General features: G+C 39.3%; 1 protein-coding gene across 3 annotated transcripts in view; it reads right to left on the bottom strand.

Annotated features, from left to right (window-relative positions):
- LOC137368716 (receptor-type tyrosine-protein phosphatase alpha-like) overlaps positions 1 to 13,913 on the bottom strand; it is a 315,891-nt gene extending 301,978 nt beyond the window's left edge. For 2 of the 3 annotated variants that reach the window (XM_068028891.1, XM_068028900.1), the window contains exon 1: positions 13,380 to 13,913. The gene's annotated coding sequence lies outside the window, so the exon portion shown is untranslated. The remainder of the gene's footprint in view (positions 1 to 13,379) is intronic. The other variant, XM_068028908.1, reaches the window with a different exon arrangement.
- Positions 13,914 to 14,214: the final 301 nt, after the last annotated feature.

Genomic DNA, 14,214 nt, shown 5'->3' with positions numbered 1-14,214 from the left:
CCTTTTGAAGGGAAAATTAGACCGTTGTTGACTCTTTCTGCCCATCCTTCCCCCCCTTTCACTACTCAAAACTGAGTATATTTCTAAATTTTCACAGCTCTGATGAAAGTTCACAGACCTGAAATGTTAACTCTATTTCTCTCTCCACAGATGCTGCCTGACCTGCTGAGTATTTCCATCATTTTCAGTTTTTATTTCAGATTTCCAGCATCCACAGTATTTTGCTTTGGTTCAATTTTGAATTAGATGTTTCTTTTAAAAGAGACAAAGAGAGAAACAGATTGAGAGCGAGGGGACCTCAAGCCTCTCACCACCTGCAAATGGATGGAAAATTAGGATTGAGATAGCAGCAAAGCAAAATGGAGGGGAGCATACAAACACTGATTAAGTTATTAAAAAGGGAAGAAATAGGGGGTAACAATGGGAGTGTGAAAAGGGAATGGGAAAGTAATTGGTAGGGAACACAACGGCTGCAAGGGGGTGGTGGAAGCACAGCTGATTAAATAAGTGGTGAGAAGTATCAACGAGGACCTAATTTTCCTTGCAACCACACCCCCCCCCCCCCACCCCCATTATTATTCAAGCCAGATGGTGGCTCAAAGCACCCACCACCTCCCATCCAAAATGAAAGACGGAAAAAAGCGAACAGTCAAGGAGAGAAAAAGGTGAGAGAGTGAGTGGCAAACAAAAATCAAGGGGGAAGAGAGAGCTAGAGAAAAACAAAAATAAAAGAGAATAATGGAAAGGGCGAGACAGCTGCACCATACTCCTTCAAAGAGGGAAAAAAAGAGCGAGAAGCAGATTAAAAAAACCAAGTTAGCAGAGACAGGTAGAAGAGTAACCATATGTTCCAACTTACAGAATTGGCAATTTTTTTTTTGATGAGAAAATCATGAAGTCTTTGAAATTGCTGTGCAGAACAGAGTTTGAAAAATTCTGTTAACACGTTGCATGAATTGACCAGCGATCTGCAGTTGTATAAACCAACATTTCTACTTCAGACAGGGAAACTACACAATATTTCAGGCTACTAAATGATTTTTTATTTAGATTAGATTAGATTAGAGATACAGCACTGAAACAGGCCCTTCGGCCCACCGAGTCTGTGCCGAACATCAACCACCCATTTATCCTAATCCTACACTAATCCCATATTCCTACCAAACATCCCCACCTGTCCCTATATTTCCCTACCACCTAACTATACTAGTGACAATTTATAATGGCCAATTTACCTGTCAACCTGCAAGTCTTTTGGCTTGTGGGAGGAAACCGGAGCACCCGGAGAAAACCCACGCAGACACAGGGAGATTCAGCATTTCAGATAACACTCTTTAGAACTTAGGTCAATAATTTCAAACTTACATTACGTTTAACTGCTACACCCATGCAGGGAGCAATATGTACAGAATTGAGAACAAATTAGCATACATACCGACAGAATTAGAAGTGTTTGAAAACTACTCTCAAATCAACTTTCAAAAGCATTACCAGCAGAGTAACAACCACAAACCAAAACATTTCATGAGTTTTAGGTTGATTTCCTAGGTTTGTTACAATGCATTAAGTAGCAAAAGCTGTGGGAATATTTAGTTTCCAGTAGGGCCACAAGATGAAACACCCAGCGATAACATCACTTTTCTAATGAAGGATCCATATCTGAAACTAGTCTGTTCTCTCCACAGATACAGACCGCCCCAAGTGCTTCTAGAGGTTTTACTTTTAATTTCTAGTATCTGCAGTGTTTTGCTTTTTTTTAAAAAATTAATTTTTCGCTTGTTCCATTGCAAGCACATGCTCCACTGACCCAGAGGACTACACTTTGAATATTTTTATATTTTTGAAGTTTGTAGCTCTGACTACCTCCTACTCCTGCCTGAAAGCTGACTCGTCGCCTCGGAAATTTAAAATTACCAAAAATTCACCTGATGTAAATACAAGCAATCTTATAAAATGTGTCAGGTCATGATTTATTAATTGCTTTGAGATTGACAAAACAAATATTGACAAACAAAAAGGCAAAAACTAATGAAATGCACAAGAAGATGTAAACTGAAATCGATAAATAGGAATAAAAGCTCTCAAATCAGAGTTAACAGTTTCTATGCATATTGGTGTGTGACCAGTAACCCACTGTCCTGATTTACACAAGTTCAAAGCTTTTTTTTTGCAGTAAACTAATTGTCAACTGATTTCCTGAGCTAGGTTCAACATAATCCAATCCAAGATAAAAATGTAGTTAGCAAGTACCACAACTCTTAAAGCCAAAGAATACAAAATAGCAACACATTTGCTCCAATTTCCTGAATCCCTAGATTTTCCTAACCAATTAATGGAAGGACTGCTAGACCAGCTCCATTTTAACTGCAACAACAGCATGTCAGATGCAAACTATTTGTTTCTTCTCATCATACTAACAAATCTTTAACAAAACAGAAGTACACAAGTCAGTCAGCACCTATGATGAGAAATGACAAATGAATGTGCTGCATGAGAACAGTTTTTATTTCAGATGTCCAGCCTTTATAGTAGACACCTTTATTGGGGCTGCCCTAAATAAAGTGACAAAAAATAACTGTTTGTGTGTGCAGAGCTCAAATTTTTTTTTAATTTAACCAAAAATCCAAATCCTAAAGTCTATATGTTGATTAAGTCATCAACAACCAATTGAAAAATACTTCAATTCAGAAAAATTGTTGCCATCAAATGCTACCAGATTACCAATAGAATTTTGTTATACAATCCGAAAAGGAACTCGAATGGGGTAATCAGGAACCCATAAAGACCGTCCACAGAATAAATGTAAAAGGAAAGATACTTCAAGCTATATGTACTTCAAATCTGACCTAAGTAAGGTGTTTTAAACTTAAACATGGTCTTGCTGCCAGCTCCATCTTCCAACAATTTTATTAAGAATTCAGATTTCTAGCATTTGCAGTTGTTTTCAATAAAGATTTATGATGCAAATGAAATACACAAGGAGAGCCTACTTGCTACGCTTTGAGTTTTGAATCTTGATTACAATGAAAATATTAGATGTTCAGTTTATAAAGATTCAGAATTATTTTATATTAACCAAAAAGCTTCAACACAGATTTTTCACGTGTTTGGATATCAATTTGATTTTTGAATAAAAACTCAATGATCTTGCAGTTCCAAAAGGATCATCGAGTTTTATTTTTTTAAATGAAATAGGTGATGATGCATGGTAGTTACATAATGCAAACTTAATACAACATAATTTTGTTCTATTAGAAAATAATCAGCCAAATCAACTGCTGCAGTTTTATTGCTCAACTAGCTCTGCCTCTGTCCCATCTGACATCAGAGGCCATCCACCCATAAACTACTTTTTGCCTCTTCCTACCTGCCTTTTTTGAAATAAGAGTATGCACCAAATTGAAAAAGTTGATTCTTGTTCAAGATAGTTTGGTTATTTTGAACATACCAACTAATTTAATATCTGTCAATACTGTATTAATAATTTTTGACACTGACATTTTAACATTACTTCTCAATTCTGCAATCATATAAATATAATGGTACATACAGGTTCCCCTAGTGCAGTGGTTGGTACATTTGTCTAACATGCAAAACATCCTGAGTTCGATCCCAGGCAGAAGCATTATTTATGAGAATAAACTGGAGAAGCTGGGGTTGTTCTTCTTAAAGAGAAGGTTGGGAGGAGATTTGATAGAGTTGTTCAAAATCATGAGGGGTCTGGACAGAGCAGATTGACAGAAACTGTTCCCATTGGCAGAAGAATCAAGAACCAGAGGACACTGATTGAAGGTGACTGGCAAAAGATGCAACAGCGACGAGGAAAACTCTTTGTATGCAGAGACTGGTTAGGATCTGGAATGCACTGCCTGTAAGTGTGGAGGAGACTGATTCAATCATGACTTTCAAAGGGAAATTGGGTAATTATCTGAAGAGAAAAGATTTGCAGGGTTGTGGGGAAAAGCATGGGACTGGGACTTGCTGAGTTGCTTTCACAGAGCACTGGAAAAGACACGATGGGTCAACTGTGTTGTAATCATTCTACAAAAACTAAGATCTCACTGCAAATTACCATTAAAGATTTCTAAAGGACAGGTTTTCAGAAAAAGGTTGTCTAACTTACATATGCAGACAGAATTAAGCAATAATTTTCCAGCATATCATTCATCAATTAGCGCTGTGGTACATTTGATCTTTCAAATTCAAATCAGTAGCAAAGTGTCTGAATTCTAAACATGACAACTATGTGGAGGTTAATAAAGACCTGTGCAAACAAGTTGGACTAGTCCTATCATAGATTCTATTATTTACATGCTCTTCCTCATCATTCCTGTTTAACAATTTGCTAATTGATTTCCTTATTATTGCTGAAAATAGAGACGTGTTGTTGAAACTTTTCGTCTTGCACTCATCAGGACAATCTGCAAGAATACCAATGTAGGGGAAAACAACGACTTTACACTGTATGAGAAGGTAGTGCTGATTGGTTCGCCAGTGAACTCTGACTGGTAGAGATATTGCCACGGAGAATGTACCAGTTTACGGTGACTGACAGTTAACTACCAAGCTTTGTTTGACAAATTGGCATTGGCAAATAAGGTCATTGCAGGGAAGAGAGGCAAGAAAATTACATTAAAATTCCTTTATCTGAATGCACAAAGCATCTCTAATAAGATAGATGAACTCGTAGCAAGAATAGAGGCAAATGATCTAGATCTAATTGCCATTACCGAGACCTGGTTATAAGGAGATCAAGGTTGGGAAATGAATATTCCAGGATACACAATATTTCGGAGAGAGACAGACAGAATAGCAAAGGAGGAGGGGGTAGCTCTGATAGGAAAGGGTGGCATAAGGACATTAATAAGAAGAGATCTGGCCTCAGAAGATTATGAAGTAGAATCAGTTTGGGTGAAAATTAAGAATAGCAGGAGTCAGAAAATACTGGTGGGAGTAGCTTACAGGCCCCCTAACAGTAGTTATATTATTGGACAGAACATTAAACGGGAAGTTATTTTGGAGCATGAAAAAAAATCGTAATGTATTAATTGTGAGGGACTTCAATCTGCATATAGACTGGGATGATAAAATGGCAACAATGATCTAGAAGATGAATTTGTAGAATGCTTTCGTGACAGTTTCTTGGAGCATTACGTTGTAGAATCGACTAAGGATAAAGTTATCTTAGATCTCGTATTGTGTAATGAAGCAGGGTTAATAAGCAATGTCTAGTAAAAGATCCACTGATTTCATGTTAAGTTTGAAAGTGACACATTTCAATCACAAACAAGAATCTTAAACTTAAACAAAGCCAATTACTAAGGAATGAGGGGAGAACTGGCTAAGGTTAATTGGGTAAATAGACTGGTAGGTCATGGCGGTAAATGAACAGTGGGAAACATTTAAAGAAACAATTCAAAGGGTTCAATAAAAGTACTTTCCGTTCAAAAACAAAAACTCATCAACAAAGACCCAACTGTGGCTCACTCGTGAAGTTAAGAGTATTAGACTAAAAGAAGAGGCTTACAATGTTACAAAAAATAGCAAGTCTGAGGATTGGAAGTGTTTTAGAAACCAGCAAAGGGCCACAAAAAAGTTGATAAAAAGGGAAAAAATAGAATGAGTAAACAATATAAAAACAGATTTTAAGAGCTTTTGTAAATACATAAAAAGGAAGAGAGTAGCTAAAGTAGACATAAGCCCCTTTGAGGCTGAGAGGGGAGAAATCATCATGGGGAATGAGGAAATGGCACAGGCATTGAACATATATTTTGTGTCTGTCTTCACAGTAGAAGACACAAGTTTATACCAGAAATAGGCAACTAAAGAGTGAGGAAATTAAGAATTTTGATATCAGCAGAGAAAACATATTGGAGAAACTTGCGAGACTAAAATCTGACAAGTCCCCAGGACCAGATGCCATACATCATAGGGTTCTAAAAGAGAGAGCTGTATAGATAGTGGATGCGTTGGCTATGATTTTCCAGAATTCCTGATTCAGGAATGGTCCTGTCAGATTGGAAGTTGGCAAATGTTACACCGCTTTTCAAGAAAGGAGGTAGACAGATAAAAGGGAACTACAGGTCAGTTAGCCTAACATCAGTTGTTGGGAAGATTCTGGAAACTATTATTAAAGGAGTCTTAACATTGCACTTGGAAAAGCATAGTATGATTAGAACGTGTCAGCATGGTTTTACTAAAGGGAAATCCTGTTTGACAAATTTATTAGAGTTTTTTTGAGGATGTAACTAGTATGGTAGATAGAGGGGAACCAGTAGATGTAGCATACCTGGATTTTCAAAAGGCATTCGATAAGGTGCCACATAAAAGATTAATAGGCAAGATAAGGGCTCGTGGTGTTGAGGGTAATATACTAGCATGGATAGAGGATTAGTTAACAGACAGGAAACAGACAGTGGACAAAAATGGTGCATTTTCAAGTTGGCAGTCAGTGCTGAGGCCTCAGCTATTTACACTCTATATTGACTTGAAGAGAGAGAGAGCAATGTATCTAAGTTTGCTGATGATACAAAGCTCGGTGGAAAGGTAAGCTGCGGGGAGGATGTAGAGAGGCTGCAAAGAGATATAGACAGGTTAAGTGAGTGGGCAACAAGACAGCAAATGGAGTATAGTGTAGGGAAGTGTGAAGTTGCTCACATTGGTCGTAAAAAATAAAAGCAGAATATATTTTAAAAGGTGTGAAACTGGTAAGCATTGATGTTCAGAGAGTCTTGGGGGTACTCGTACAAGGAATGCACAAAGTTCACATGCAGGTGCAGCAGGCTATTAGGAAGGCAAATGGCATGTTGGTCTTTATTGCAAGGGGATTGGAGTACAGGAATAAAGAAGTCTTACTAAAATTGTTAAGGGCTTTGGTGAGACCGCACCTGGAATAGTGTGTGCAGTTTTGGTCTCCACATTTAAGAAAGGATATGCTTGCACTGGAGGCAGTGCAGCAAAGATTTACTAAATTGGGATGAGGGGATTGTCCTATGAGAGGCTGGATAAAGTGGGCCTATATTCTCTGGAGTTTAGAAGAATGAGAGGCTATCTAATTGAGACATACAAGATTCTGAAAGGGTAGAAGGGTAGATAGGGTAGAAGTTGAGAAATTGTTCCCACTGGTCAGGGAATATAGAATTACGGGGACCAAGTCTCAGGATAAGTGGTCAATCATTCAGGAATGAGATGAGGAGAAATTACTGCACTCAAGGGTTGCAAATCTTAGGAATTCTCTACCCCAGAGGGTTGTGGATGCTCCATCATTGAGGACATTTAAGGTTAGGATAGATAGATTCCTGGTCTCACAGGAAATCAAGGGATATGGGGAGCAGGCAGGAAAGTGGAATTGAAGCCCAAGATTGTATTGAATGGCAGAGCAGGCTCGATGGACCATATGGTCTACTTCTGCTCCTATTTCTTGTGTCCTTGCGTTCATAAGTTTGCGCGATATACAGCGAGAAATAATCTGAACAGGTTGCCATGGTTATGCAGGATGTCTTTGATTCGCCCTAGTTCAGCATCAAGCTTGCATGGTGTGCAAATGGCTCAGGCCCTATTTACGAGGTTGCCGATAAGGCCAATCTTATCGTGCATGGAACTGTAAGAATCCCAACACGTGTACTGACCAGCGAAGGTAGGTTTGCAGCAGACCATGGTAGAGAATCACTTAGCAGATTTCTCAACTAGTACGTCAAGGAAAAAGGAGCTCATTTCGTGATTGGACAACATTTGCTAAATATTCCTGTGTGTTAAGAATTACGCTGACAACCAATTTAAGATTGTCAGTAGGACTCGCAGTGTGGCGTATTTGCATGTACTGAAAGCTACAAATATTAATACACAGGGCCTCGTTCTGTGCAGACAGAAAGAACATGTACAAACATTGCATCTGTTCCAGCTAAACAAAATAAGTGACAACCATTCACTGGTTCATTCCTCAATCAGAGTCAAACTGCCTGGATTAAATGTCAAACAAAGCTTGGCAGTTAACTGTCAGTCACCGTAAACTGGTGCATTCTCCATGGCAAGTGCTGGAGCAAGGATGTTTTACTGCAGTTATACAGGGCCTTGGTGAGCCCAGATCTGGAGTATTGTGTGCAATTTTGGTCTCCTTATCTGAGGAAGGATGTTCTTGCCATGGAGGGAGTGCAAAGATGATTTACTAGGCTGATTTCTGGGATGGCAGGATTGACGAATGAGTAAAAATTGGGTCGACTAGGCCAATACTAACTTAAGTTTAGAAGAATGAGAGGGGATCTCATAGAAACCTACAAAATTCTAACAGGACTAGACAGGCTAGATGCAAGGAGGATGTTCCCGATGGTTGACGAGTCCAGAACAAGGGGTCACAGTCTCAGGATATGGGGTATGACACAGGTGATACGGGCGAACCTGTGGAATTCTCTACCGCAGAAGGCAGTGGAGGCCAAGTCATTGAATATATTCAAGAAGGAGACAGATATATTTCTTAATGCCAAAGCGATCAGGGGATATGGGGAGAAAGCAGGAGCAGGGTACTGAATTAGACGATCAGCCATGATCTTTTTTGAATGGCGGAGCAGGCCCGAAGGGCCGAATAGTCTACTCCTGCTCCTATTTTCTATGTTCCTATGTTCCTATGGCAATGCCTCTACCAATCAGAGTTCACTTGCCAACCAATCATCACTCTCTTCTCATACAGTATAAAGTCGTTTTTTCCTTTACATTAGCATTCTTGCGGATTGATCTGATGAATGCAAGATGACAAACTTCAACAAGTCTCTATTTTGAGCAATACTTAAGTTCTGTACTACCAAACGACGATTGCGTTATTCTTGCATCTTCACCAATGTCCTGTTATTTTCTAAACAATACAGTTACCTCGCTTCTTATAACCAAGTTTACCATGTCCAAGAAGCTAGGTTAACTGGCATGAAATTACAGGCTTTAGCCAATACCACTTAGAAGTAATACAAGTATCTCCCGCCATACTGAAGTGCCAGTCTTGATGTTTGAGCTCAAGCCCTGGACTGGGACTTAAACCCAGAACCTTGTGACTCAGAACCAAGAGTGCTACCAGCTGAGCCATGGCTGACACATGGCAACATAATATTTATTTTAAAAACTGCTCAACAAAACGCAATATAGTACCAGATAAACTGGCGATTCATCTCATTTACTGTTTTCGGGACCTTGCTGTGCACATGCTCACTAGCTCATCTGACTATGCTACAATCGTGAGGTTCAATCAAGGCATTCAAAACGGAATTCGACAGTGATATGAAAAGGAAGAATGTGCAGGATGCAGGGGGTTAGGGGGTTGGGGGGGGGGGGGAAAAGAGGCGGGGAAGTGGCAATAGGTGAAATGCTCATTAGGAGAGTCAGTGCAGGCACGATGAGCCGAATGGCCTCCTTCTCTGCTGTAACAATTAGTTGTAAAATACTTTAGGAAGTCTTAAGCATTTGATACGGTGTCATGTCAAAGCAATTTTTTCTTCTTACTAAGCTTTAGTGCATCTACATTTATTAAAATCACAACTACTTTAAAATCAAAAAACTACAAATAGTAAATACTCAAAACTCAAGCTCCATTCCCAATATCTGTTAACCAACAGTATGACAAGAAAAAAAAACTGCACTCAGTCCAAAAAAATTACACTATACCATACACAATTTTTTATAAAGTTGTACTATTTTTCTAGATAGTACAGCACAGTAACTAAAAATGTTGCATAATGCACACAATGAACATTCTATAATAGCCAGAACTAACCTGAAGATTATCTGGTACAAAAATAACCTAGCCAATATGATGCTGCCTGACCAACCTCATTAACTTCTTAGAGGAAGTGACAACCAAACTGGACTGTGAAACATGATGCACCTGAAATTCCAAAAACGTTTCACACAACTTCCACATGAAGTGCTATTATTTGAACTAAAAACTGCACTGATTGAAAGTAAACCCTGGGAGCAAGTTAGAAAGTAGCTTAAGGGTTCCAGATACTGACTACACATTTTTTTGAATATCAGGATGGGGGATGAAAGAAGGACAAAGTGAGAGGGCTGCTCCACTGTTTGGGTGTTGAAACAACTACAATTTCCTATTTATATAAACAACTTGGATTTAGATATTCAATTAACGTGATAAAATTTGAAGATGATACCAAACTACGATGGCAATGGACGCAGAGAGGTTAGAAATTAGAGAATGAGTTGGATAAAATATGCAAGTAGCAGAGTAATGGTAGGTAAAATTTACCCCAAATAAATGTGAATTACTGTTAAAGGAATAAAAAAAAAGTTATTAGTGTGCCCCATAAATGGTGTTGAAATAGATAAGGATAAAGCCAAATGATACCTAGCAGTTTTAGTAGGCTCAGCACGAAACACATCCAAACAATGCAGAGCAACAAACACCTAAGCTAAAAGATTACTCAACCCAGCCAAATAGAATACATTAGAGGGAGCTGTGACCAAACTCTAACATTCTCGTCAGACCGCATATTCAATCCTGTCTGAAGCTGTGGTCACCAAGGCACAAGCAAGTCATTCAAACACTGGAGGAAGTGCAAAGACCCTAAAGCTGATCCAAATTGTCAAATCATAGAATTATGGAATCATAGTATGGTATAGCACAGGAGGAGGCCAATGATTTTATGATGTCTGTGCTGGCTCCTTCAAAAAACTATCCAATTAGTTCCACTCCCCTGCAAATGTGTCCTCTTTTTCCCATTGCCCTGCCTCTTTAAGTATTTATCTAACTTCCTTTTGAAAGTTATTGAATCTGCTTCCATCAGCCTCCAGGCAGTGCAATCCACATCACAACACCTCACTGTGAAAAAAAGTCTCGAGTTATGATAAAAGACTGGGGAAACTTGGGCTTTTCGTTCTGAAAAGGAGATATGTGAGGGGCGAGCTTATAGAAATATAGTAAAGGTAGTTAAGGATATTTAAATGGTAAAACTGGAGTATACAATTTTCTATATTGCAAGAGTAGAACAAGGGGACATGAATTCAAACCAGCAAATGACAACTTTGGAACATAATCCAGGAAATTCTTCTCCACAAGACAAATAGTTAACGTCTGGAACAGGCTTCCAGCTATGTGCAGTTATTGTTTTACAATGATTATATTACTTTTGTCATCACACAATTGGGTGAACCATAGTTGAGGGTGAGGAAAGGAGAAAAAGACATGGGGGGTCTGGTCGGATCCAGTTTCCACACACTTGTACTTGAATTAGTCCAAGTGACTGGATAATAATTAGCAGCAGAAATCCTCAAATTATTCCCCTTCTTGGCCTATGGCAGTATGGCCAACCTTTATCCCCCATCATTGTTTCAATGATCACATGTAAGGAAAACAAAGTTGCACTGTAGTATCAACGCTTGTTGCAGTATGACACAAGATGACAGCTCACTCAGCTTCCCCACACGTGGTAGCAATTAAAAAAAAATAATAATTTTATTCTAGCACGTCTACTGAGCTGGCTTCAGAGAAACAACGGGCAGAGAGAGTATGAGATCCAGGAGACTAAAAAGGAAGCTTAAAAACTGCTTAAATAACATGTTAAAAAAAAATTCACATGATTTTTTTTTATAAAAGATAACACAGCAACCTTTCAATGCAATTACTGCAATTATCCCAGAAACCATTATTTTTCTCCCAATATATTTGACAACAAAAATGCAAATGTCCAAATTAAACTGTACAGGAATTAAGGACAAGGAAAAGGCTCAAGAACTTAATTTTGACAGACCACATCCATCAACATCTCATTTCCCAATCTAAAATAAATCCAGTCATAATATTCACTTACATGTTCTCCAATAATTTATTCCACAATTTTTATACAAAAAAGGCCCTGCATGTTTTGCTGAAAGATCAAGAGCTAGTAATTTACTCAATAGATTAAAAAGTTAGATTGGTATGGTTAAGGGTCTGCAAGTCAACTGCCACTCTTTGTTGCTAAGATCCTGTTGTTGCATTTTTCAAAATTTATGACTAGATCATGTAATTTTTTCAGCAAAGCTAGCAAAAAAACAAAAAAATCAAATAGAAGTTCATAGTTTGAGTCTCAAATTTGTTACCTAGTACATTTACAAATATTTTCCATCATAAGTATGTGTATGTTCATGCTGTACCAATGAAGAACGTACACGATTGCCTACTTCGAGGTGGGTAACAGAGTTCAGGGCTAAGAACATTGAAATCACTTAAGCTTTACTCTTGTGGTTCACACAATGCCATTTGAATCCGTCAGTGGGTTATTTCCTTGCAACACACTCCTGTATAGAGTGATGCATTCAACATTTGCCAACATTAGGTTAAGACAATTTTGGTCAATTAAGGCAAACAACTCAAGGTTACAAAGATTAAACTGAACAGCACAACTTGCCTCCGAACAGTATCTTAAAAGAAACAGTACACTCGATTGTGGTATAGAATTTGGGTCTATGGTTAATGTTTCAATTTCCAGGCCGCCATAAGTTGTGCTTAAAATGACATTCGGACACTAAATTGAGTCCACTGCATACACATACATTTTTCAAAAGGTTTGGTTGAGATTTTAGTGAACTGCGAAAGGGAAACGCATTTTTCAGGATGTCATGAACTGAACTCCGAACCATAAAATCTTGATTCAGAAGATTTTTTTTCGGAAAAAGGTTTCTAGAATTAACCGAGACAGGTTTGCACACGGTGTAGTGTGGCTGCCAATAGCAGCATCTTAGGACTTGTGAAAGAGTGCTGGAGGCGATTTGTTTGGAAGTTGGGGGGCGGACAGGGGAGGAAATAAATCAAAATGAATCGGACTGGAAAAAACATGAGTGTTGCCTGGGCTGGGGATTGGCAATGGTAAACCGAAATAAACAAAATCTTAATTCTCTGTTTGGGTTGTGAGGTTAGAGTAGAGAGATTTTTTTTTAAAATAAAATGTAAGATTACAGGGAGACGACTTCGACTCTTGTAGAAATAGCTAGCTAAGGTTACACAGCACAGACTCGGGAAGCAAAAAGATTTAATAACTAATCCAGCGTTTATATTTTTTTAAAAATCAGGATAGAGTGCCTGACATTTTGCTCCTGCCAACAATTCCCAAAGGCCCACCTGGCCTTTGGGCCTGGAATACACTGCAAGCCGCCATCCAATGGCCCTGTCAGTGGCAGGATGCAAAAAAAAATATTTTTCAAAAAACACCTCCTCCTCTCCTATACACACCACGCCCGCCCACAGAACACAGGCTTTTTCTCCCATGAAACAGAAAAATTCCTTCAACAATATATAAGCAAGAAGAAAGTGCGCCGCAATTAAAACAAACCAAGAATGGTCAATGCAAAACAACCGCACTGAAATCGATTGCTTTGAATTTTAATATAAATGTTTTCCAACTCACCAGGAAAATGCAGAGGAATGGAGAGGGTGGCAGTGGGGAGGGGAGAAAATAAACGAGCGATTTGAAAAAACAATTTTTTTCCCCCCTCAGTGTCTTCTTCTCCTGCCCGTTCCCGGTCGGTCGGGCTCTCTGTAGATGGTCTTGCCTCCCCCTCCCCCGCCGGAGACACTGTTCTTTTTCCCCTGTGTGTGTCTCTCTCTCTCTCTCTCTCTCTGGGGTAAGCTGGCTCTTCACGGTCCTCCTATCCGCCCCGCTGGTCTCGGGCTCTGGGTTCGGATTGCCCGCCGCGCGCTCCGACCGCCCCAACGGTTCCTCTGCCCTCGCGCTCTCTCCCCGGCCAACCGCCGCGGCACGCACTCTCCCTGCTCCTCTCCTCTCCTCTCCTCCCCGCTATCGCTCCGCCATGTTGCTTTGAATTCCACCACCACCCCCCCTCACTGATTAAACAAAACGCAAAGAGAGAGAGACAGAACAACACCGTTTTTTTCTTTCAAAAAAAAAGTCTCTTTACTGTGTTCCCCCCACCTTTCTAATTTAAACGCCACCGCCAGGATGCTCCAATTCACTGCAAGATTTTTTTTCTCTTTCCCCCAACTTCCCCCTCCTCTCCTTGAAAAATTCTCAAATCACAAGGATTGGATTGAGATGACTCAACTTCAGGATGACTCCTGCTCTGCAAAGAGAGGAGACAAATAGATTTGTCCCCCAACTCAGTGAGCGAACACTCTACCTAGAAATATCGTGGGAACTGATTCCATAAATTATTTTAAAAGGGAGTTGGACAGGTACTTGAGAATGAGGACCAAGACATGGTTACAGACAAGCGCTCTTTCAA

This window comes from Heterodontus francisci, chromosome 1 (genome assembly GCF_036365525.1).
Source record: "Heterodontus francisci isolate sHetFra1 chromosome 1, sHetFra1.hap1, whole genome shotgun sequence".
Taxonomy (NCBI): domain Eukaryota; kingdom Metazoa; phylum Chordata; class Chondrichthyes; order Heterodontiformes; family Heterodontidae; genus Heterodontus; species Heterodontus francisci.
Note: the sequence above shows the minus strand (reverse complement) of the source record. Positions and strands in the feature narration are given on the sequence as shown.